Source organism: Mustela nivalis (genome assembly GCF_964662115.1).
Source record: "Mustela nivalis genome assembly, chromosome: 16".
Classification (NCBI taxonomy): domain Eukaryota; kingdom Metazoa; phylum Chordata; class Mammalia; order Carnivora; family Mustelidae; genus Mustela; species Mustela nivalis.
Genome location: NC_139035.1, coordinates 60,224,867 through 60,247,027, shown reverse-complemented (window position 1 = coordinate 60,247,027; position 22,161 = coordinate 60,224,867). Strand labels below are relative to the sequence as shown.

General features: G+C 45.2%; 1 protein-coding gene across 4 annotated transcripts in view; it reads right to left on the bottom strand.

Moving 5' to 3' along the window:
- The window catches only part of RXRG (retinoid X receptor gamma), a 205,893-nt gene extending 183,797 nt beyond the window's left edge, over positions 1-22,096 (bottom strand). For 3 of the 4 annotated variants that reach the window (XM_082702290.1, XM_082702291.1, XM_082702292.1), the window contains exon 1: positions 16,326-16,469. The gene's annotated coding sequence lies outside the window, so the exon portion shown is untranslated. Of the gene's footprint in view, positions 1-16,325; positions 16,470-21,739 lie in introns of those variants that run through there. The other variant, XM_082702293.1, reaches the window with a different exon arrangement.
- Between the last annotated feature and the right edge of the window lie 65 nt (positions 22,097-22,161).

Below are 22,161 nucleotides of genomic sequence, written 5' to 3'. Positions count from 1 at the left end.
AGATCAATAAGAACAATAATTGCAATCAACTGAAAAGCATCAAATACGTTTAGATCCATGGGTTTAAACTACTTTTTAAAAACCCTATTTGATCAGGGCGCCTGGGTGGCTCAGTGGGTTAAAGCCTCTGCCTTTGGCTCAGGTCATGATCCCAGAGTCCTGAGATGGAGCCCCATATCAGGCTCTCTGCTTAGCAGGGAGCCTGCTTCCTCCTCTCTCTCTCTTTCTGCCTGCCTCTCTGCCTACTTGTGATCTCTGTCAAATAAATAAAATCTTTTAAAAAAATAATAAAAATTAAAACCCTATTTGATCACCTTCAGTAGATGATAAGGGAAGAACATATTATTGAGAAATGGTAAATAAAGGGAAAGAATCAGACATGTGTTCTGCCTTTCCTGTAGGAACTGATCCATTAGGGAACCAAATAGTAGAAGGAAGTTTCTTTTAATAGACATATTCAAACTACAAGTAAGGAAGGAGGGATTGGATTAGAATATCACCATTTTGTGACTCCTGATTCATTAATAGACATGGGCACTGAGCTATCAGTGGTTGTTAACCACACACACATACACACACACACACACACACACACACTCTCCTGCACATGCACAAATGTGTGTTCACACACAAACACATGCGTACCCCTACATGTGCAAACATAGGTATACATACACAAATGTGTGTGAACATGCACATATGCGTGCAAATATACACGCAACACATACACCTGTGCACACCTACATGTGCAAACACCTGTGTGTGCAGACATACATGCACATGTGTGCGCTGCAAACATATGTGTGTACATGCAGGCACACCCCTGCATGTGCAAACATGCATGCACACAGAGCAGTGGGAACGTGCAGCAACACAGAGCACCTGCCTCAGTAACCACTCATGATACCCTTCGCACCCCGTCTACACTGGTGCAGAAAAGGTGCCTGCGGGTAACTTGTCTCCCCTGATCATCTTGCACGGGGCCTGGACCCTGAGTCTGTTCATTCAGCTCCTCCTTTCTGCGACACTGCCTCCCCTTTTGAGGTCCCCCCCACCTGACACTTTGAAAGTGTTTTTGGTCATTCTTGGCTGTTTTTTAAAGTATGTTTACACATATGAGTAAGTACCAGAGGTATTACATTCAAAACGTTCACAGGTGGAAGGCCTCTCCTTCCCCGCCTGCATTCCAGCCACCAGTTCCTCCCAGAGGCAATAAATGTTACTCCTCTTTTTGCTGAGTACCAACCACTCCCATATACTGAAGCTGGCCCGGAAAGGAGGTTCCAGAAAACTGGTTTTGTAAGCCTTGGGCTTCTACCACCTGAGGCAGGAGAAAGTAGGGGAGAGGGCTGGTCGGGTGCTTTGAGTCTGCACTCTCCAAGCACCCTCACAGAGCACTTAGTACCTGTGCTGTCATTACTTATTTACGAGTCTCTCTCGCCTCCTAAACCGTGAGTCCCTTGGAGGCTGCGTGGGCCCACTTTGGCCTTATGACAGCATCACCTTCTGATCCTTCTATAACTCCTGGGAATGGCTCACCATGGCCTTTAGAGCAGGCCTCCTGGCCCTAGAAAGGAGGTGTGCCCTGGGAGCCCCCCTTGGGAACCCCACCTGGTGCCCCTCCCACATCCAACCTAGGACCCCACACCCGTCCAGCGCTCCGAGGGGCTGCAGTAGTAAAGCCCATCAAGTATCTGTCCATGAGGCTGTGTTCTCACAGCCGCCCCCCTCCCTGTCTTCTACAGGTGCTCCCACACAATCGATGACAGTCCAGTGTCACCAGGGAAGCCCGGGCTGCTGTCTGTCCCACCTCCCGCATCTGAGCACGAAGCTAAGTTAGCCAAGCAGATTCCTTCTGAGATGAGATCACTCCCCAAGCGCTGAACACCAGAAGGGACTGCACATGTGCAAAATGGATCTTAAGCCCAAGCAGAGCCTTGGGGACAAAGGTTAGAAAAATATCGATGGGCCAGAGCTTAACCTCATGGGTGAAGTGAGGGCACCAGCAAAGAGGAGGAGAGAGAAGCAGGAGCAGTCGGGCCCCAGCGCCTGAACATTCAGCAGGGTGGGGTAACATTCAGCACACAGGACTTGCAACCCGGCCATGGCAGAATTTCCAGGAATGTCCAGGGACCAGCAAACCCTGGGGAGGGGTGTCCTGCAGAGCCAGGATCCCGAAGAGTGGCCTGACAAGGAAGGGCGCAAGGAGCCCCAGCAGAGGGGGCAGGAACACAGGGCACCCAGGCGATCATGGAAGGAGGAGGAAGAATATGTAACTGTACAGGGTGGAGAGGGGGTGGGTACAGGGTGATGAGAATCGATGGTCATGGTGTATCGTCAAGAAGCAACGTCTAAAATTGATATACCAAGAAGCAGCACACGCATCATATACAGAGGTAAGGAGGCAACCATCAGGAAAATCAAATACAGAAAGAGTCCAAAACTGGTTGCTCCAGGAAAGGACGGAAGGGGTCCGGTGGTACTGGGTGCTTTGAGTCTGCACTCTCCAAGCACCCTCACAGAGCATTTAGTACCTGTGCTGTCATTACTTATTTACGAGTCTCTCGGTGCCCTGCTGAATGTTCAGGCACTGGGGCCCGACTGCTCCTCTCTCTGCCTGTCCTAGAGGATTGATTTAACAATCGTGCCTGAACTCTGGTAGCGAAAATCTTAGAAATAAGAGAGGGGTGGCTATCATGCATTCGAGAGAGCTGGCCATTCAAAATAGTAAAAATAAAGTATATTGTGTTATTTAAAGGCTATTTATTTACAAATAACGTATATTCACAGAGCCATTTCTTGAGGGTATAAAACAGCCAGAGTTTCACTACATCAGTTCCCATTCCTGTGAAGTAGGTCACGGTTCACCTCCTTCCCACTACCACGGGAAAACAGATACCTCCAGCTTGGTTGCACTGTTAACCGTTTAAACAGAGATAACTAATCAACTAGTCACTAGATATGCTGCTATTTCAAACGAAATCAGACTTTGCCCCAAGATATTGGACCTAATATGTATTATTTGCCTAACTTGCAGTTTTGTGTGTACCCAGAATTCTTACCAATCAAGAATCTACCAGATCATTATACTTTTGTGCCCCGGGGACCTACAGCCCACTGCCCTCTGTGCCAGTGGCCACACAGTAACCTTTGTCCCACACAACCTTGCAAAGATGCACTCCTGGTACCTGTGTGTTTTGTGTCTATGTTTGGCTTTGACTTTTTGGTGAAGGAAAAAAAAATGCCTTTGCTCAGTGAGCAAAATTTAAAACTACTTTAATACTGGGAGGAAAAAATAGACATCAGGGAAACAAAATAGAGAATCCCAAAATAGACCCAAATACATATGGCATTTTATTTTCTGATATAGGTGACATTTTAAACAAGGAGGAAAAACATGGATCCACGGACAAACTGTTAGCAAGGAAAAGCTGGGTTCTTGCTGCATTCCTTCCTTTTTGGTGCCTCAAAGGCTTAACCCCAAATTATCAAAGATTTAACACATGTCAAGGAGTTGAACATAAAATAAACCATAGAATTTCAAAAAAAAAAAGCATGAGTCCAGGTTGGAAAAGGCCTTCCTAAGAAGGATATAAAAACCTAGAGCCCATAAAGCAAACAGTTGGTCATTTTAAATACACAATTTTTTATGGAATAAAAGTAGCCTGGAAAGGTCTAAAGACTGGTATTAAATGAAAAAAGATATTTACAACAACATATGGCAGCAAAGGGCTAATTTCCTTAAGTGATGAAAAGCCTGTATAAGTTAATAAGAAAAAAAAAAAAAACGACAATCCAGTATGAAAATGAGCAAAAGATAAGAGCTGACAGTCTTTAAAGAAAAAACAGTGTCAGCCATTAAATCCAAATGAATACATATTAAAACTTGCTAATAACTAGATAAATCAAATCAAAACAAAAGTGAAATACCTATGACATTGACTTAGTATTTGATGACAGCCAATGTTGTTGAAGATGTGGGGGAAATAGGCTCCCATATTCTACTGTGGGAACATTGACTGAGGACCTCTTGGGGAGGAATATTTGGCCACAGCTATCAGTATTTACTGTACCTTGACCTAGCATTTCCACTAAGAAGGAGATATACTCCAGGCATATTTACAAAAGCTTGCCAGGAGATTCTATGAGGTTGGGTTCCTTGGAGAGAGAGACTAGATTGACCAACGGCAGGAAACTTATAAAAATAATTAAGTGCCTGACAACACTGATTGTTGGCAAGGTTGCTGAGCAATAAGAAATCTCCTATGCTTCGGGGTGTGGGGAGGAATGGGTGCTAATATTTAGAAACAGCAAACACTACCCAGTAAAGTGGTTGCTTACATGACCTAGAAATTCAAGTCCTAGAAATATATATTTAAAAACTGGTGCACATATGCATCAAAATATATCTATAACCATGTTCATAAAAGCACTTTTCTATAGTAGGCCCAAACTGGAAACAATCCAAGTGAACACAATCATTAGAATTGATTTTTTTAAGTGGGATTTAGATATACAATGGAATAATACTACAGAGCCATAAAAATGAATACACTCGGCTACATGCCACAATATGAGTCAGTCTTATAAATATAACATTGAGCAAAAGAAGCAAGAAACAACAGAATTCATAAAAATGGTTCCATCTAACTAAAGTTCATAAACAGAAAAATAAACTATCTTATTTGGAAATGCATCCATAGATGGTAAAATTTTTTCAAAGAATTTTATTTATTTATTTGACAGACAAAGATCACAAGTAGACAGGCGGGGCGAGGGGGGTGGGAAGCAGGCTCCCTGATGAGCAGGGAGCCCGATGCAGGGCTCGATCCCAGGACCCTGAGATCATGACCTGAGCCAAAGGCAGAGGCTTTAACCCACTGAGCCACCCAGGCACCCCAATGGTAAAATTTTTTAAATGCAAGAAAATTGTTATCACAATCATCAAGATGGAGTAGCTTCTAGTTGGTAGGGATAATGCTGTAATTGAGGAGGAGTCTCTGGGGGTCGTTGGGTGGTAGCCATGTTCTATTCTTGTCATGGACAGTATCTGAACCGCGTGTGTGTGCGTGCATGTGTGCATTATAGAGCACAATGTGTACATTAGAAAGCACAATGAAATAAGGACAAGAGAAATTCTAAAGGTATTACTGAACATCCCTGTGATATGTTGAATACAATGCCATAGTCAAAGAAGAGAACAGGGTGGTTCTTGCAGGTCTCTAAGATGTGCTGAGTGAAGGAAACAAGGTGCCAAAGTTTGCAGAGCAGAAAGTCTTGTGTGTAAATGAAACAGAAAGATAGGAATACAGATAGATGATAATGGGTTGTACACACATATGTATATATATTTATATATAAATAGATGAGTGATGAATAGATAATAGAGAGATAGAGACAGAGGACAGATAAATATATGGATAACGCAGATACATAAACACACTGATATTTGATAGATGCATACATAGAAAGATAAATACTTCGTTACCCAGATACCTAAACAGATACCTAGGGAGATAAATGCATAAAGAGAGAAAGACCCACACACAGATAGGTGGTAGAAAGATAAAACAAAGGAACGAATACATAGATATAGATTACATAGAAAGAAAGATCCAAAAAAAGACAGAAAGGTAATAAGTAATAGATAAACTGACTCGTAGATACACAGGTGCAATGATAGACAAGCAGATGAACCCAGAGGTGACAGTCAGGATTCAGGTGTACAGGTTTTGTTTGTTTCATTCTGGGAGGGAATTAGAAGAACACTAATAGTGGCTCCCGCCATACAATGTTACAATATACAGCCATAAAATATCAGGGGGTAGTGCTTGTGAGCATATGCCATTTCAATATGTTGTTTAAAATATGTGTCATTTTCAATATATTCTCTTTTACATGCATAAAAAAAGTAATAGTGTAAACTGAATATTAAAATAATAATGTCTGGTGGTGCCTGGATGATGCAGTTGGTTAAGCATCCTAACCTCAGTTTCAGCTCAGGTCTCAATCTCAGGGTCACCATCTCAGGGTCATGAGACCGAGCCCCGCATTGGGCTGGGTGTGGAGTCTGCTTCAGATTCTCTCCCTCCCTCTCCTCCTGCCTCTCCCTACTCTGCCCTCTGTCTCTCTAAAATAAATACAGTAAATCTTTAAAATAATAACAATAATGTCTGAATAACAGATCTGTGGACCATCTTATTCCATTGTGCCCCTCATTTTGATTTACCAAAACAGCAACAATTAGTATCTATGTTTGATTTAAAAATACTTGTCTCCAGCTAGAGTATATACACAAGACACAGACATTCTTCACTTAAGGAAAACCAAAAGGACCCGGCCGGTCAGTCGTTACCCTCTTTTCATTCACAAACTTTTCACTTGAGTCTTTAAGCAAGGATGGGTGTCTTTGGCAAGGTCCTGGCTAGCTTTTTCCCTGAAAAGCTATGTGAAGTGGGTGTCTTTTGCTCCAGGGCCTGGGTATGTGATAGGGAAAAACGTGTCAGAGAAGGGACAGGCTCAGAGCCCGCCTTCAAGCAGAGCCATGACTTCACTCACTCAACGGACATGAAGCCAAATCAAACAGCCCAGCAAACCACAACGGCATTGCCCAAAGAGTCATTCATTGACTTGCTAGACAAATATTTACTGGTCCCCTCCTAAACACTGAAATGGTCCCAGATCCTGGAAGCACAACGATGAAGTGTCTTCCTCTACGGCTATTACATTATCTGTTATATGGATAACAGAGGTGGTAGTGAATATGTGTAACAAAAGGTCAGGTATTGAGTACCCTGAAGAGCAACAAAGCAAGCACAGGAGATAATAAACAGAGATTTGTCTGCTTTAGATGGGCTGTTCGAGAAAGGCCTCCCTGAGATGGTGACTTTTGCGAGGAGACTCAAATGAGGAGAGGAAACAATGGTGCAAAGATGGCGGGGGGGGGGGGTCATGCCAGTGGTGGGGAAGGCACGTGCAAAGGCCTGAGGTCTCCGTGGCTTACAACAGGAGATGAGATTAGAGAGGTCAGCAGGAGCCGGATCAAGTACAGTCTTTCTCGTGGCTTTGTATTTAATTCTCTATGTGCCATTGCAGTGACAGCCAAACTCTGAGGTGACCAGTAATGCTGAGAGCTGTCTTTCGCTTGCTGGGCAGTCTCCTGAAGTCCTTTGGGAGGTGTTTCGAAGACAACCACACACCACAGCTTCCCGCCAGGACTGGCGGTATCTCCCCTGTGGCTCCCTTGGCACAAGTAAGTACTTCTGACCACTTCCTTACTCCACAGCTTCTGGAAGTGCTCTCCAGCCTCTCACGCTGAGCTCGCTCTTCTCTGCATGTCACAGTCCCCCTCTGCTATCAGGGCCCACAAGAATCCCCGACTGCACCCTTTTACCAAACACACCGGGAACTCAGGCGGTCCCCTGTTCGGCAACCTCCCATCCCCTTCTCCACCAGGAGCACAGCGAGCCAGCCTCAGCCTCCACACATGGGCCAAAGAACAGTCCCCTGTGTCCCCCAACGGCAAGCGCCATCTTACCACTCCTCGGGTGGTCCCAAAGAAGCCCCTCTCCTTGGGCCAGTGTTCCTCGACCTTGACACTAGAGACATTTGAGGCCGTGGATTTGGTGTTTGGCTCTGGGGCTCGTCACAGGGACGGTGCTGTGCCAGCAGGAGGTTCCGCAGCACCTCTCCCGTGGAAGCCTGTGGCATCGCCACAGTCACGACAGCTCCAAAGGCTTCAGGCATTGCCAGTGTCGTCTGTGGGGCGGGGGGGGGGGGTCCCCCTCGGTTTAAGAGCTACCTTCAGCCCTAGGCTAAAGGAGAGGAAAAAGCCTGCTTCCCTGTAGGAATGGGTGTGACTTCAAAGGCCGAGGCAAGAGCTCTTAGTCAATCTTGACTCCACCTTGGCCTTCCCAGATTCTTTTACAGCTTAAGTGGTAAAGGCTCAAGACTTGGGAAACCAGTTCTCAGTACTCTTTTACGAGTACTGCAAAGGTCCTCTGCCATCTCCCTACAAAACAGGGAGTGTTTGGAACCAGAGTCTTGGAACCTCAATCAAAATGGAGGCAGAAATGGTCCCGTCCTCATGCACTATGATCGAATCATTTGGTGAAAAGTAAAGAGGCCATACCACGCCTAGCACAGTCTCCGCAGGGAGTATCTCTGCGAGGATTCACAGGAGGGCTTGACAGATAATATTTGTTCTTCCGGAGGAAGGGAATGAGGTGACGGGGCGAGCAGAGACGGAAGGCCTTTCACTCTGAAACTTTTTAATTCTAAACCATAATGTTATCTATAATGTTACTTTCCAAAGGAAAAGAGAGCCAAGAAGTCAAAACAGCAGCAACTTCAGAACCTTATAAGGAGAGGCAGAAGTGCACAAGACAACGTGCACGCGGAGAGCCTGAATTCTGGAAAGAGAGTTGGTCCAGCTGTTCTGTGGTCCAAGCATGTCCTCGGGTAAAAAATGAAGGAAATACAAGCGACTTGTGTTATTTCTTTTTAAAGATTTTTATTTATTTATTTGACAGATCACAAGTAGGCAGGGCAGCAGGCGGAGAGAGAGGGGGAAGCAGGCTCTCCCACTGAGCAGAGAGCTCGATAGGGGGCTCGATCCCAGGACCCTAAGATCATGACCTGAGCCAAAGACAGAGGCTTAACTCAAGCCACCCAGGTGCCCCAACGACTTGTGCTATTTTTATACAAATACTGCAAGTTCACAGGATCTTCTCTCTAAAGGATGGATTTAAAAGCTTGTCTATTTCCACCAGAAGACACAAAATCAATGTATTCCTTCATTCCTTCTTTCAGGCACTGTTCTGAGTGCAGGGGATAGAGCTGCGATGAAAACAAAACCCCAAACCTCATCTCTTTTAATGCAGCGAGGTCAGGAAAATGCAAAATAAGTTAAGTAAACTACACATGTGTTCACGGGCGAGAAAAGCTCAAGAGGAAGAGGAAATCATGGAGGGTTTGAAAGGAGCTTCAGGTGGGGAGGTGGGCACTGAGGTGTTAAATACGGTGGTCAGGACGGGAGGCTTCAACAAGAAGATGGCTTTCAAACCAAGTCCTGAAGCTGTTGAGGTGGGGAGACCTTCGGACGTTCGCTCGGCCACATGCTCAGAAGGGCCCCATTTTGGGATTCATGCTCTGCCCTCCCAGTCTTGAAACTCTTAATAAATTTTGAATAAGAATCCCCACATTTTCATTTTGTACGGGGCCTGCTTCCCAATAATCAGGGGATTAACTTTCCAGGCAAAGAGAATAGGAAAGACCATACCTGGAGTTTTCAAGGAACAAGGAGGTCGGGGGACCAGAGATGGAGTCAGGACAGGACATGCATCACCTGACACAAGACGGTCCTGAGTGCTGGGCTCTCCCTTCCCGTGAGATACAGAGCAATCTGTGGGCTTTGAGCAGAAGAGTGACACAATACTTTTAAGAGAATTACTGAATTTTATTTAGTAATAGACTATCGATGGGCAAGGATGGAATTAAAGGAGACCAGTCGGGAGGCTATGGCCCTAAACCAAGTGGGACTTGGCTTGGACCAGAGTATTTTTAGGGGGAAGGTAGTGAGAGGTAGTCAGATTCTGGATGCATTATGGAGGATTTGTCAGATTTTATATAGTATAAGACATTAAAAGAAAAGTCAATGTTGACTCTGAAGTCGGCTCAAATAATTGGAGGAATGGAGTTGCCATTTTTGGAATGCAGAAGGTTCTGAGAGAAGCGAATTTTCCAGGAAGTATAAGGAATTCACTTAGAGATATTTTAAGTTTCAGATGACTACCCTGCCTCTAAGAAGAGATGTTCAGGAGGTCCTCTGTGTCAGGAGTTTGGGGGAGAATCCACACTGACAATGTATATTTAGGAATCATTAGCTCCCATGGATGAAATTTAAAGTCACGGGAGTAGATGAGTCCCACGCAAGTGTGTAGACAGAGAAGCAGGTTAACGTGTGAGTTCTGAGGTGCTCTGTGGTAGAGGTATGAACATGAGGCAGAATCAGCAAAGGGAGTTCCTAAAGTATACTTCATGCATAAAAATTACCATCCTAATAGAGACCAACTAAGAAGACTATCTTTTACTGTGTTGAAAAATAAATGGCATACCTCCCTGCAGATGTTTACAATTTTTTAAACGATTTTATTTATTCATTTGAGAGAGATACAGAGACAGAGCACAAGAAGGGGGAGAGGGAGAAGCAGACTCCCCACTGAGCTGGGGGTCCAACATGGGGCTTGATCCCAGGACCTGGAAATCATGACCTGAGCCGATGGTAGATGCTTAACCATTTGAGCCACCCAGGCACCCCAGATGTTTACAGTTTTAACATCAGTCCAGGCTTTGGTAAGAGCTCCCAATTCACACAACCCACTGCCAGATGATTAACTCAAGAGCGATGAATCCCAAGTCATGGAAATGGCTGATTACTATTACTGTTGTTGTTGTTAATAATTTTAAAAGAAGGGAGAGAGTCTGGATTTGTAGGATGACCAATGATGTCCCCCCACCTTGGGGGTTCCCAGGGCACAGGATTTTGAGCCACTAACACTGGAAAGCCCCAGGCAAGCTGGGATGAGTTGGTCAACCCAACTTAGTGTCCATCTTTTATTCGAATCCAGTCCCGCCTGCCTATTACCTTGGGTTTTCTCCCCTGGAAAAATAACGTAATGCAAGATGGTTATTAAGACAAAACAAGAATATTGCTTATCAGAATGCCTGACAGTTGGTAGGTCCTGGACCAGCCCGCAATCCTTACATGAAGGATGAGAGATTACTCCAAACTTTGTTGTGAAAGAGAGGAGGAGGTAAGAGGATCAACGCTCAGAGACCAGACCCATCGCTCTCCTTTGTTCCTGGTCTTACTGGTCCTTTAGGATCATCACAAATCCTTATCACTGTTTCTTAAGCACACGAAGTGTGACAAGGGGTTTTACAGGAACTAGGAGAATCTGTTTAGGGGAAAGATATGCTAATCTGCATGTGTTAGAAGTGCTGCTAAACAGAGCCTAAGGGACAATGCACACACCCTTGGATCCCAGGGTGGCTGTTTGGGCTAAGAAAGCTTTGGGAAGGTAACTCCCCGCAGCACTCCAACCACAGAGTGGTCACACAGGCCTCAAGAGTTCCAAGGCCCACGCCCTTCTCCAAAACCTTCCATCGCCCCCAGCACTTCTGTGTTACAGTTTAGCAAAAGCCAGGTGTTCTGACTAAGTTCGTGCTCTATGTTAACCCCAAAAGGTAAGTACTCAATAAATAATAGCTATCATTACTACTGGAGGAACAACAGCACGAGGTTACAGCAAACATAGTTAGGGTTCACAATTAGGATCCCGAGTTACAAAGGAACACGAACGTACGTTCATTATGTTCTGTTTAGCACCTTTATCCATTAAGAGGTAGCGGGTCATGACATGAAATACGGAGAACGAGGCCAACACAATATTCGGTTCTGTCATAAACAGTATTTACACCATCATAATCATATGAACACTGGTTATTGACTTCTGACTTGTAGAATGGAACTACAGATAAATTACGGAGAAATTAAACATAGTTTCAAAACAAAGTATGAACTTTTAAAATTATTTATTTTAAGATATTTTATTTATTCATTTGCGAGAGAGAGAAACATCCGAGAGAGCACAAGCAGGGGGAGCGGGAGGCAGAGGGAGAAGCAGGCTCCCCCTGAGCTGGGAGCCGGAAGACGTGGGACTTGATCCGAGAATCTGGAGATCACAACCTGAACAGAAGGCTGAAGGCAGGCGCTTAACCCTCTGAGCCACCCACGCAAGCCAGTGCAAATGTTAATCTGTACTTGGTCAAAGTGCGTCTATAGCTGTCAAAAGCAGGGGAATGAAATCGGGCAAAGAGGGGCTGAAGGCAGGAGAAGTACTAAGATTCTCAGTTCACAGTGGGAAATTAAATACTGTCTCTTATTTGAGGAATAAGAAACTGAGGCGTTTTTTTTTCCCCACTGTTTAAGGAATTTTTATGAAAGCAAGAATTTTATAATCAACATTATGTTTTCTTACTCAGTTTAGTTAATTTAGTTTCTTATCAATTTATTTAAAATGGAAGTGACATTCCAAGTGATTCCACATAAAGAATTAAACAAAATTTAAAAAAAAGGAATGCTTTACATTTTTGTACTTTGCTGAAAATTCTTTTTCTTGGGGTCTATAAACCATTAATTTCTTTTTATGTTTTGCTATTTTTGCTGGGTTTTTGTTTGCTTGTTATTATTAAGTCAGTAAGTAATCTAGGACTAGCATTATAAGAAGTGGCGACTTAGGGGCACCTGGGTGGCTCAGTCAGTTGGGCATTTGGCTCTGGTCATGGTCTCAGGGTGGTGACCCTGAGGCTGACATTGGGCTTGCCACTCGGCATGGAGTCTGCTTGTCCCTCTTCCCCTGTTCCTCCCCTAGGTCTCTGTCTCTAAAATAAATAAAATCTTTTTTTTTTTAAGTTGGAATTTTAATGTTTGCTTTAAGATGCCCGACTATAGTAAAGGAACTGAGACTGAGGCTAGAACCATTTGGGAGGGTGGGGAAGTCAGAGTTGATGGAGGTGAGCTAAACCCTCTCCCATCACAGACCAGCACGGTGCTAAGGGGATAAATTTTTAAAATGGTGTGTAAGAGTGTTGTTGAGGTATATGGAGATACCACCACAAGGAGATAAAAAGAAATTATTAAGGTCCTATCTGGGAACAGGACAAGTTGAGGCAGGAGACAGCCCTTGTACAGGAAAAAACATGCATCAGCATTTTCATGATATTTTCTGAATCTCTCCCTTCCCACCCCCATTTGATTTTAAGAATGTGCATTAGTTCCATTTATGAACGTTTAAAAATAAAAAGAAAACAAAGAATGTGAAAATGGTTGCCCGTTCAAAATAATGTTTTTAAAGGATATTAAGTGTTTACAGGCCTTCAGCTTTTCATAAAACTGGGCTCTTCCGGAGCGGCTGACTCATTCTTTGGCTATGCAAAAAAGAAAAACAACAAATTTTACCCCACCCAGTCCCTCCTTCATTCTGAAGCTAGGCCATTAGCTCTCCAGCCACTGAAAACTAGACTCTCACACTTTTGACTGTATTTAGAACTACTTAGATAAGACGAGTCCGCCAGCCATTGGGTGCACCTCAGGACTCATCTGCTTGGCCGTCAAAACAGAGTATCACAGCCTGGGGCAGGCAGGGGGCACTTAACACAACAGAAATGTATTTCTCGTGAGGCGGAACCAAGGTATAGACGAGGCATCCCATCTGGAGCTTGGGGTCTTCTTCGAACTCATCCAGGCTGTGGCAGAATTCAGTTCTTTTCTGTGGTTGGGCTGAGGTCCCTGTTTTCTGGCAGCTGAGTGTCTCTCTGGGCTCCGGCTGCCCACTCTTGGGGTTCAGCCACATGACCCCTCAGTCGGCCATCCACCAGCGGGAGATGGGGCTTTTGGGAGGCCTTCTCTGTTGAAGTTTTGATGACCTCATGAGGATGGGGTCCTCGTGATGGGATTAGTATCCTTGTAAGAAGAGGAAGAAATGCCTCCCTCTCTAGACCCGCTGTCTCTGTCTCTCAGTCTCTGCCCTGCGAGGACACAGTGAGGAGGTGGCCAGCTGCAAGCCAGGAAGAGAGTCCTCACCAGAACTTCACTGCATCCGGCACTCTGATCTCAACCTCCAGAACTGTGAGAATTAAATGTCTGTTGCTTAAGCCACTGAGTCTATGGTCTTCTGTTTTGGTGGCCCAAGTGGAGTGACAGGCCTTCAGTGTGGATCTAGCTGGTATTTCCTTGGAACTACATGCAAATTGTATATTCTTGGCATTGATACCCCAAAAGTGATGCCGTGTTCTTCTAACAACAGCCAACAGGACGTCCACAGTGTTCATTTGTCCGAGTACTGGTGGTAGTCTAACATTTATAAGATATGTCTGTCAGCATTCTCTGTGGTGAAATTAACTGAGGGCTATTTGGTATGAATCTCCAAACAATTAGCATGCAGTCTGTGCGGAGACCACTTAGAAATGATGTCAACCTTCTGTTCCTCGGCAAACATTTACCGAGCCGTTGTGACATCCACTAATGAATATTACCTGGATCAATTATTACTCTAATGATTGCAAGGTGCTTCTAATTCTAATCATTCCCTTTATAATACTAGTTAGCATTACACTGTGCCCGGGAGTCTTCTCTTCTCTTCTCCCCCATTTATTTATTTATTTGTGGGTTTATTTATAGCAGTACGGACTCCTGGGCTTCTGCTTTACTGAGCGGATTGTGTTTGCTACTATTATTATTTGTTTGATGCTCAATTGCCCCAGTTTTAGCCAGGGTAAGCTCCCATAAGCTGATTATTACGTCCTTATGACATACCCCTTATTATTCTTTGAACAATCTTTACTTTCTGGCACAAAAATATCTCCGAAGCTCACACTGCACTTGTTTTTTCCGGATCTGGAATCAGCCATTTATCCAAAGATCCCCTGCGCCCTTCAGTGGGAAACAGTATTTAGAAACCAAGAGCTGGGCACTGGTTATACTCATTGCTACTGGGATACTTCTAGACCCTCACTGGAGACAGAGCTAAAAGTACATGACCACGCACACACTGCCTATAAGTGCGTGTCCACCTCAGTCTGTCTACACGTACGGATATGAGTTCACAAACATTTCCGACTCAAAACCAACACACAGCATTTCCTCCAGCCTTTGCTTTTCCGTGTTTTAATTCCCTTTTCAGATTCTGAGAAACCTGGATTCCATTACTCTCAATATGTTTGCTTTTTCAGCCAATTCCCCAGTGATAACCCAACTCCTCACCACTCACACAGTCCCCTTTGGCCGTGGCCCTGGCAGTCCCAGCCACACGGGCTGAGTCACTGACCCCCGTCCCACCAAACATACCAACCACAAAAGGTCAAGTCCTCAGCCCTACATGTCCCGGCCACACGAGCTAATTCTTTGGCCCTGGCACCACCAATCTTGCCAGCTGATTCCTCATTCCCAATTCCACAGACCACATCGAGGACACCAATCAAAAAGATAACTTCTCAGAAAACCCAGAGTGCTGCCATGATTAAAACTGTTTACTACCTGGGGCGCGTGAGTGGCTCAGTGGGCTAAAGCCTCTGCTTTCAGCTCAGGTCATGATCCCAGAGTTCTGGGATCAAGCCCTGCATCGGGCTCTCTGCTCAGCGGGGAGTCTACTTCCCTCTCTCTCTCTCTCTGCCTGTCTCTCTGCCCACTTGTGATCTCTCTCTGTCAAATAAATAAATAAAATCCTTTAAAAAAATTGTTTACTACAAAGAAAAAGACCTCAGTGAAGCAAGGTAGCTAACCCAGAAATACACCTAAATATCCACGCATTTTAGTCCATAATAAAGGTGTCATTTCTGATTAGTGGATTTATAGGTAATCTAGTCAGTAAAATAGGGGAGGGGAAATAAGAGAATTGTTAGAAAAAATAAGGCTGGGTTTATAGTTTATGCCAACATTAATTCCAGATTTATCAAAATTTTTTAATAAATCCATAGAGGGGCCCCTGGGTGGCTCAAATGGTTAAGGATCTCTTTATTTTGGCTCAGGTCAAGCACGATCTCAGGTTCATGAGTTGGAGGCCCGTGTCAGGCTCCTCCCTCAGTGCAGAGTCCACTTAAAAGTCTCTCTCCCTCCCTCTGCCGTCCCACTCACCTACATACTCACTCTCTCGCTAAAAAATAATAAATTAAAATTTAAATTTAAAAATACATCCATACAATTTGTGAATAAAGCGTGAGTAATTTGTATTAGATCCTGGAGCAGAAAAGGCTTTTCCAAGAAGGACACCAAGCCAAGAAGCTCTAAAGGCAGAAGTTTGATAAATGTAACCACACAAAAGTATAAATTCATGAAATTTCTCTTTGATCAATCAATACAGCCTAAAAAGCATTGACAAACCAGGAAAAAGATATTTGTTGTACAGGAGAGCAAACTGCTGACATCCTTATTTACATAAAGCTTTTAGAAGTAGACACAAAAGATTCAAATAAAAAGGAAGATGGATAATTCTCAGGCTTACACAAAGGTAAAGCAATGAGAGCCAAGATGAGGGGATGCAGTGTTGCTCCCATGAAACCGGAAGGCAGGCCAGCAGCTTGGAGCCACAGAGGCTGTGAGCTCCGTGGGTTCCCTCCAGAGCTGCATGGCACCACAGCCCCCTATCTTTGCGGCTGGTATGAGACATGCTCATTCTTGCATAGTGTCATGGAGTAAAGGTGTAAATTCACGAACTCTTTCTCGAAGAAAAGCTGGTCATTTATTTCAATACTTAAAAGGTACAGACCTGGGCGCCTCAGTCGGATAAGTGTCTGCCTTCAGCTCAGGTCATGATCCCAGAGTCTTGGGATGGAGTCCCATTCAGGCTCTTTGCTCGGCGGGGAGCCTGCTTCTCCCCCTGGTTGTGTACTTGTGCTTTCTCTCTCTCTCTCTGGCAAATAAATAAATAAAATCTTTTCTTAAAAAAAATTTTAAAAGCAAAACAAAGAACTGTGCATACGGTAGAAACCTTTTTGTATTAACAAAAGTTTACATAAAGAGATGAATACAGATTTGCAGCTACTCATAGATTTTTCTTTCCTAACGTACAGAGGCTACTTCAAGGCCATCTGAAACACCAAACACAGCAGTAAGGCAATACACTTATTCTGATCTTTGCCTCAGAGCTGGGTTCTTTTGGAGTGAGAAATTTAACTGCGGGGGGCAGGGTTGAGCAAGGACAGTTTTTTTGTTTAAGATTTTATTTATTTATTTGAGAGAGAGAGCGCGCACACACACACAAGAAGGAGGAGCAGGCTCCCTGCACAGCAAGGAGGCCAATGTGGGGGCTCGACCTCAGGACCCTGAGATCACAACCTGAGTTGAAGGCAGACGCTTCACCAACTAAGTCATCCAGGTACCCCAGCAAGGATAGTTTTTATCTCTTGCAATTTGAGGTACAATCCAGAGATGCCTCAAATACTGGATTTTATCTGTTCTATCTGGTCCGCTTGAAAATAAGTTAGGTAGGGAGTCTGGGTGGCTCAGTCAGTTAAGCGTCTGCCTTCAGCTCAGGTCATGATCCCAGAATCCTGGGATTGAGTCCCAGGTCAGGATCCTTGCTCTGCAAGGGGCCTGCTTCTCCATCTACTTCTGTCTCTCATGAATACAAAAAAAATCTTTTTTAAAAAATGAGTTAGCTCTTGCCTGGACTCATCTCTTTTAATTCAGGTCTGCAATTCCTTTAATCCATAAATCTGAAGCCCAAAAAGCTCTGAGAACCAAAGTTTTCTGTAACTCTCTGGTAGTGAAACTTGACCTAAATTGATGTGAGCTATTTCTTTATCCTTCTTAGTGTGAAAATAATGAGACATCTCACTGCAGAAATAGGAATGTGTTTGATTTGGGGCATTTTGTACTATACAGTATATGCCCTCTTAACTTTCTAAATTTAGAAAAATCCTGAATCCTCAAAAGCATCTAGCTCCAAAGTGTTTGGACCTGTACCTTGCTAAAAGCAGCAAGCAGCTGCCATCTCACCTTAAAATTCTGGTTCTTGCCAACTTAGGACGGAGTTGGAAAGCTCTTTCTTTCTGGAAGTTCTTCTTCCAATTCTTTCCAACTTTCCAACTTTTCCCATAATTACAGGCTCAAGAGGAATCTCTGTTTGCCTCCCTGGTTCTCCCAGGAAGCGTTTTACCAACTATATTCCCTCCCCTACCTCCCCCGCCACCACCACTGTGGCAGGGATTCACCTCACGGACTGCTAAACCAATGCTACATATTTGGGATTTTTATTATGGCAGCCCGCCAGTCCTGGTTCTAATGGTTTTTTTGTTTGTTTGTTTGTTTGTTTGTTTGTTGTTTTTTTTTAAGAGGGAGAACACATGAGCAGGGGTGGAAGACAAAGGGAGGAGGGAGTGGGAGAGACAGCATCTTAAGCAGGTCCCTTACTCAGCATGGAGCTGACATGTGGCTCAGTCTCTCAACCCTGAAATCATGACTTGAGCAGGAACCAAGAACCAGAAACTTAATGAACTGAGCCAATCAGGTGCCCCTCCTGGTCCTAATTTCTATATATTTAGAAGAGTCTAAAATGCTATAACACCAAATGAAATGGCTCAAGCAAAGTAAATCCTTACTTCTTGCTCATGGGACTTTTCTGCAGAAGCTAGTCCAGGTTGGCAAGAAGCTCTCTTCCATGCAGGGACCCAGGCTGACGGTAGGTCTGCCACCCAAGGTCACCCTGGTCATCACCACTCCAGCTTGCGAGCAGCGCGAAAGGCAAGAGCAGGCAGTTGCACAGGTCAGGTCTGGAGAGAGCATACCTCATTTTCGTTTACATTCCATTAGGGAGAACTCACTCACAAGAGCCAACCTAACTAGAAGAGAATTTAAGAAACATAGTGTAGTTGGACAGTCCCTGTGAACTTCCACTGATGCGCAGCAAAACATTTCTGACCATGTTCAAGCTAGCCAGGAATGAGTCTGGCTAGACTGCTGTTTGGGATTTTTAGGGATATGGAAAGGAGGGGACCCATGGTCATCTGCTAAGGGCAGGGGATGACGTTAGGGAAAATCTAGAAGAGAGCGAAATGAGAGCAGTCGTGGTGCGTGAGGAATATGAACAGAGGTGGAAGAGAAAGCTGTTGGAGCTATTACTAGCTGCTCCTCCTTTGTTAAAACCTCCAAATGTTGAAAAGCCAATAGTAGAGACCTCTGTCCTAAACCTCATTCTATTCTCTCTTCATGTGATTTTAAATACCATCCATATGTCTTCCATTTCCAAAAGTGTATCTCAAGCTCAGACCTGGGAGCCAGGCTCTTACAGCAACTCTTTATCTTCCAGATATCTAAAGGGCACCCCCAAATAAGTTACAGCTGGAGAGACTGGCTAGTTGTTCCCCAAATTCTCTTCACCTCAAGCAGCCAGCTAATCATTTCCCAGCTTCCCACACAATGAGATGAAGCCATGGAGCCTGGCAGATCAAAAGTAGAAAGGGCTTAGATTCATGAATAAATGTATAAAACATTTCCACTGAAGACCCACATTGAACTGTTTTGTGAACAAGAAAAGAAAACTCTACTGTGTTCAGCCATTCCTATTTTAAGTCATTTGTCCAGCAGCAGTTAGCCTACCCAGACTACAGATGTCTAAACCTGAACTCGACTCTCCTACCCCAAATCCTTCCCCCACCCATCTCCTCTACCTTAATAATTCATGCTTTTCTCCATTCTGATGCTGAGAACAGAAGCTTTCATTTCTTTCTTTTCCTTACCCACACATTCAGTCCACAAGCAAGGGCTCTTTGTTCTCTATTATTCAGTTTTGCTAAAATAACAAACAAACCCAAACTCACAGTGAGTCACAATAAATATTTATGCCTCACACACAAGCCTGCAGGCTGGCTGTGACTGAGCTAGGAGGCTTCGCTAACCTTGGTTGAGTTCACCCCAGTTCAGCTCCCGATTGCAAAGCAGGTTTGGATCTGCCAAGCCATGTGTCTCATTCTGGGACTCAGAGTCAAGAAGCAATGCTTTCTCAAAACATGCTCTTTTTTTCACGGTGGGAGGGGCGGAAGCAGGAAAGAGATGACAGAAATTTCCCATGCCTCATTGAAATCTCAGTCACGATCTGTGATTTCCTTGTTTTTATTGCTAGTTTCCCCTATTAAAATGTAAGCTCTATTAGTGCCTGGCCTCTAGTAGGCACTTCTATGTTTATTAACGTTAAGTGAGAGCATTCTGGAAAACTGGTTTGAGGCTAGATTGCTAAGGATCTTGTGATGCCATGTGTGAAAGTCTTCGCTTCTCTCAAAGGCATTAGTGAGCCATCAAAGAGGTCTGCTTTAGAAAGGTAACAACTAAGGTAGTTGGGTGATGGATTCTAAAAGAGAAACCAGCTCAGAGGTTACTGTAATAGTCCAGATCAGAGGATACTTAAGCCTAAACTAAGGCAGAGAGACTAGTAAGGAGACTTTTGAGGTCTCATCATCAGCAATCAGCAATAATAACATTTATTAAGTGTCTACAGCAGGCCCAGACTCTGTGCTATCTTCGTAACAGGCAAGCAGAGTAGGTGCAGTGCACCAAACCTGCATATGCAAGGGTAAAACACAGCTGAATAAATGGCTGTTCCGGGATTCTGATTCCCAAGCCCACATTTCTAGCTCAGGTAATACTTAAATGCATAAAGGTGTGGTGGGAAAGAAAGCGAATGTGGTTTTGGATGCCCTGTGAGAAGCCTGCAATACAGTAAATGGTTCTCCGTGAAACAGAGATGGACTCCGGTTGACTTGCTGAAAAGGGTATTTCTTGGAAGAAGGGGGGGATGGGGTGATGCTCACTGAGTCGGTGATAGGCTGGAGATAACAGGTTTCACAAAAAGGTCAGGAACTCAGGGAGTTCCAGAGGGCTGGGCAACGGGAACCAATCATTCACACCTTCTTCTGACACTCCTCTTCCCTTTCTTTTTGTTCCCTTTTCTTTTGCTACAGTCCACTGCTCCTAATTTTTCGTCCCACAGGTTTTCGGTCTTCAGTCAAGTCTGGTTAAGCCAGCTCCACCTCCTTCTTCCCCCAGCCGGGCCTCACTGGTGATGAGATTTTTAAAAGGCCCCGCCCCGGTGGAGAGGTGCTCCTCTGTGGTCAGAGATAACTGGGGGAGGGGCCGCATTACTGCCGCTGGTTCTCCAGTCATTGCTTTTACCACCTCAAGCTGCCTCTTCCTATAAAATATTAAGTGTCTTACTGGGTTCCGGCTGCGGTGGCTTAAACTGCAAACTTTCCTTTGTCCAAGTTCTGGAAGCTGAGAAGGTCAAGATCAAGGTGCCAACAGATGCTCATGAGAACCTGCTTCCTGGTTCCCAGACTGCCGTCTTTTGGGCTGTGTCCTCACCTACAGACTACTAAGGGAGCTGTCCAAGGTCTTCGGTTATAAAGGCGCTAATCCCTTTCAAGAGGACCCCACCCTCATGGCCTAATCACCTCCCAAAGGCCCCACTCAAGAAATATCCTCACACGAGGGACTAGATGTCAACAGTGGAATTAGGACGACACAGGCTACAGCAGCGAGGGGGCATTTTCCCGTCACTAAGGCAGAACCGCTTTCCTGCTGTCTTCCTTTCGGCGTTCAATCACAGCAAGCCCTCTACACTCAACGGGCCAGAAACTTGTAACACGTAAGCCCTTCTCGTACCTAAGGAGCAGCTGAAAGCATGGGACATGAGAACTGCTGAGACAGCGATCATGAATTTATGAGCCGTCGAAGTACTTCTAAATGGACGGATAAACCAACACAATGAAAAGGAAAAAAATTTTAAAAATTTAAAAAAAAAAAAAAAAAGACAGAAAAAAAAGGAAAAAAATATCCAGCCTAAACCGTCTGACATCGAGATTCCAACCTTTCCACAGCCTGACTCGGAACCATTCGGCTCCCAAGCATCCTCTCTCACAGCGGGGGGAGGTACCCCCACCGAAGAGACCCTACGGGGGACCCGGAGGTGGCGGCCGTCGGTAGTACGTGAGGGCATCCAGAGGGAAGGGGAGAGGGACGCACTTAAAACACGAGAAAACTGGGGACGTTGGTGCCTTGCGGGGCTGGTTCTTCCCGCTGAGTTTACGGACGGCAGAAACCGGCTCGAGCGCTCAGGCCGACCCCGCCTGCACGCCGTCAGGACCTCACCGCCTCAAGCCCGCTCCAGCGCTGGACTCGAAGGCGTACCTGGGCTTGTGAACACTCTCAGAGGTCTGTGGGTCCCCGAGGCGGTGCGGACTCGCTCCCACGGAAAGAGCCGTGAGGCGGGCGCCAGTGAGCCGGCCGGCGGGAGCCGCGGGCGAGGGTGGGTGCGGGCGTCTCGCGGGCTGGGCTCCCTTCCGGCTCTCCGCAAAGTTGGCTACAACAGTACTTATTAGCTGGGGAAACGGACACGCCCCAACATCTCTAAATCCTCTCACTTGGCGAGTGCAGCAAGCGACCCTACGGGCCTTCCCGGCCCAGGAGAGCAGAGAAAACGAACCCAACCCACCCTGTCCCCCGGAGCTGGGGCGCTACCACTTCCGCGTACTGGTCGCGCAAGCCGCGCATGCGCCTACAAGCAAGCTACGGTGGCCCTGCTAAGGACAAATTATTGACGTGCAAACCCG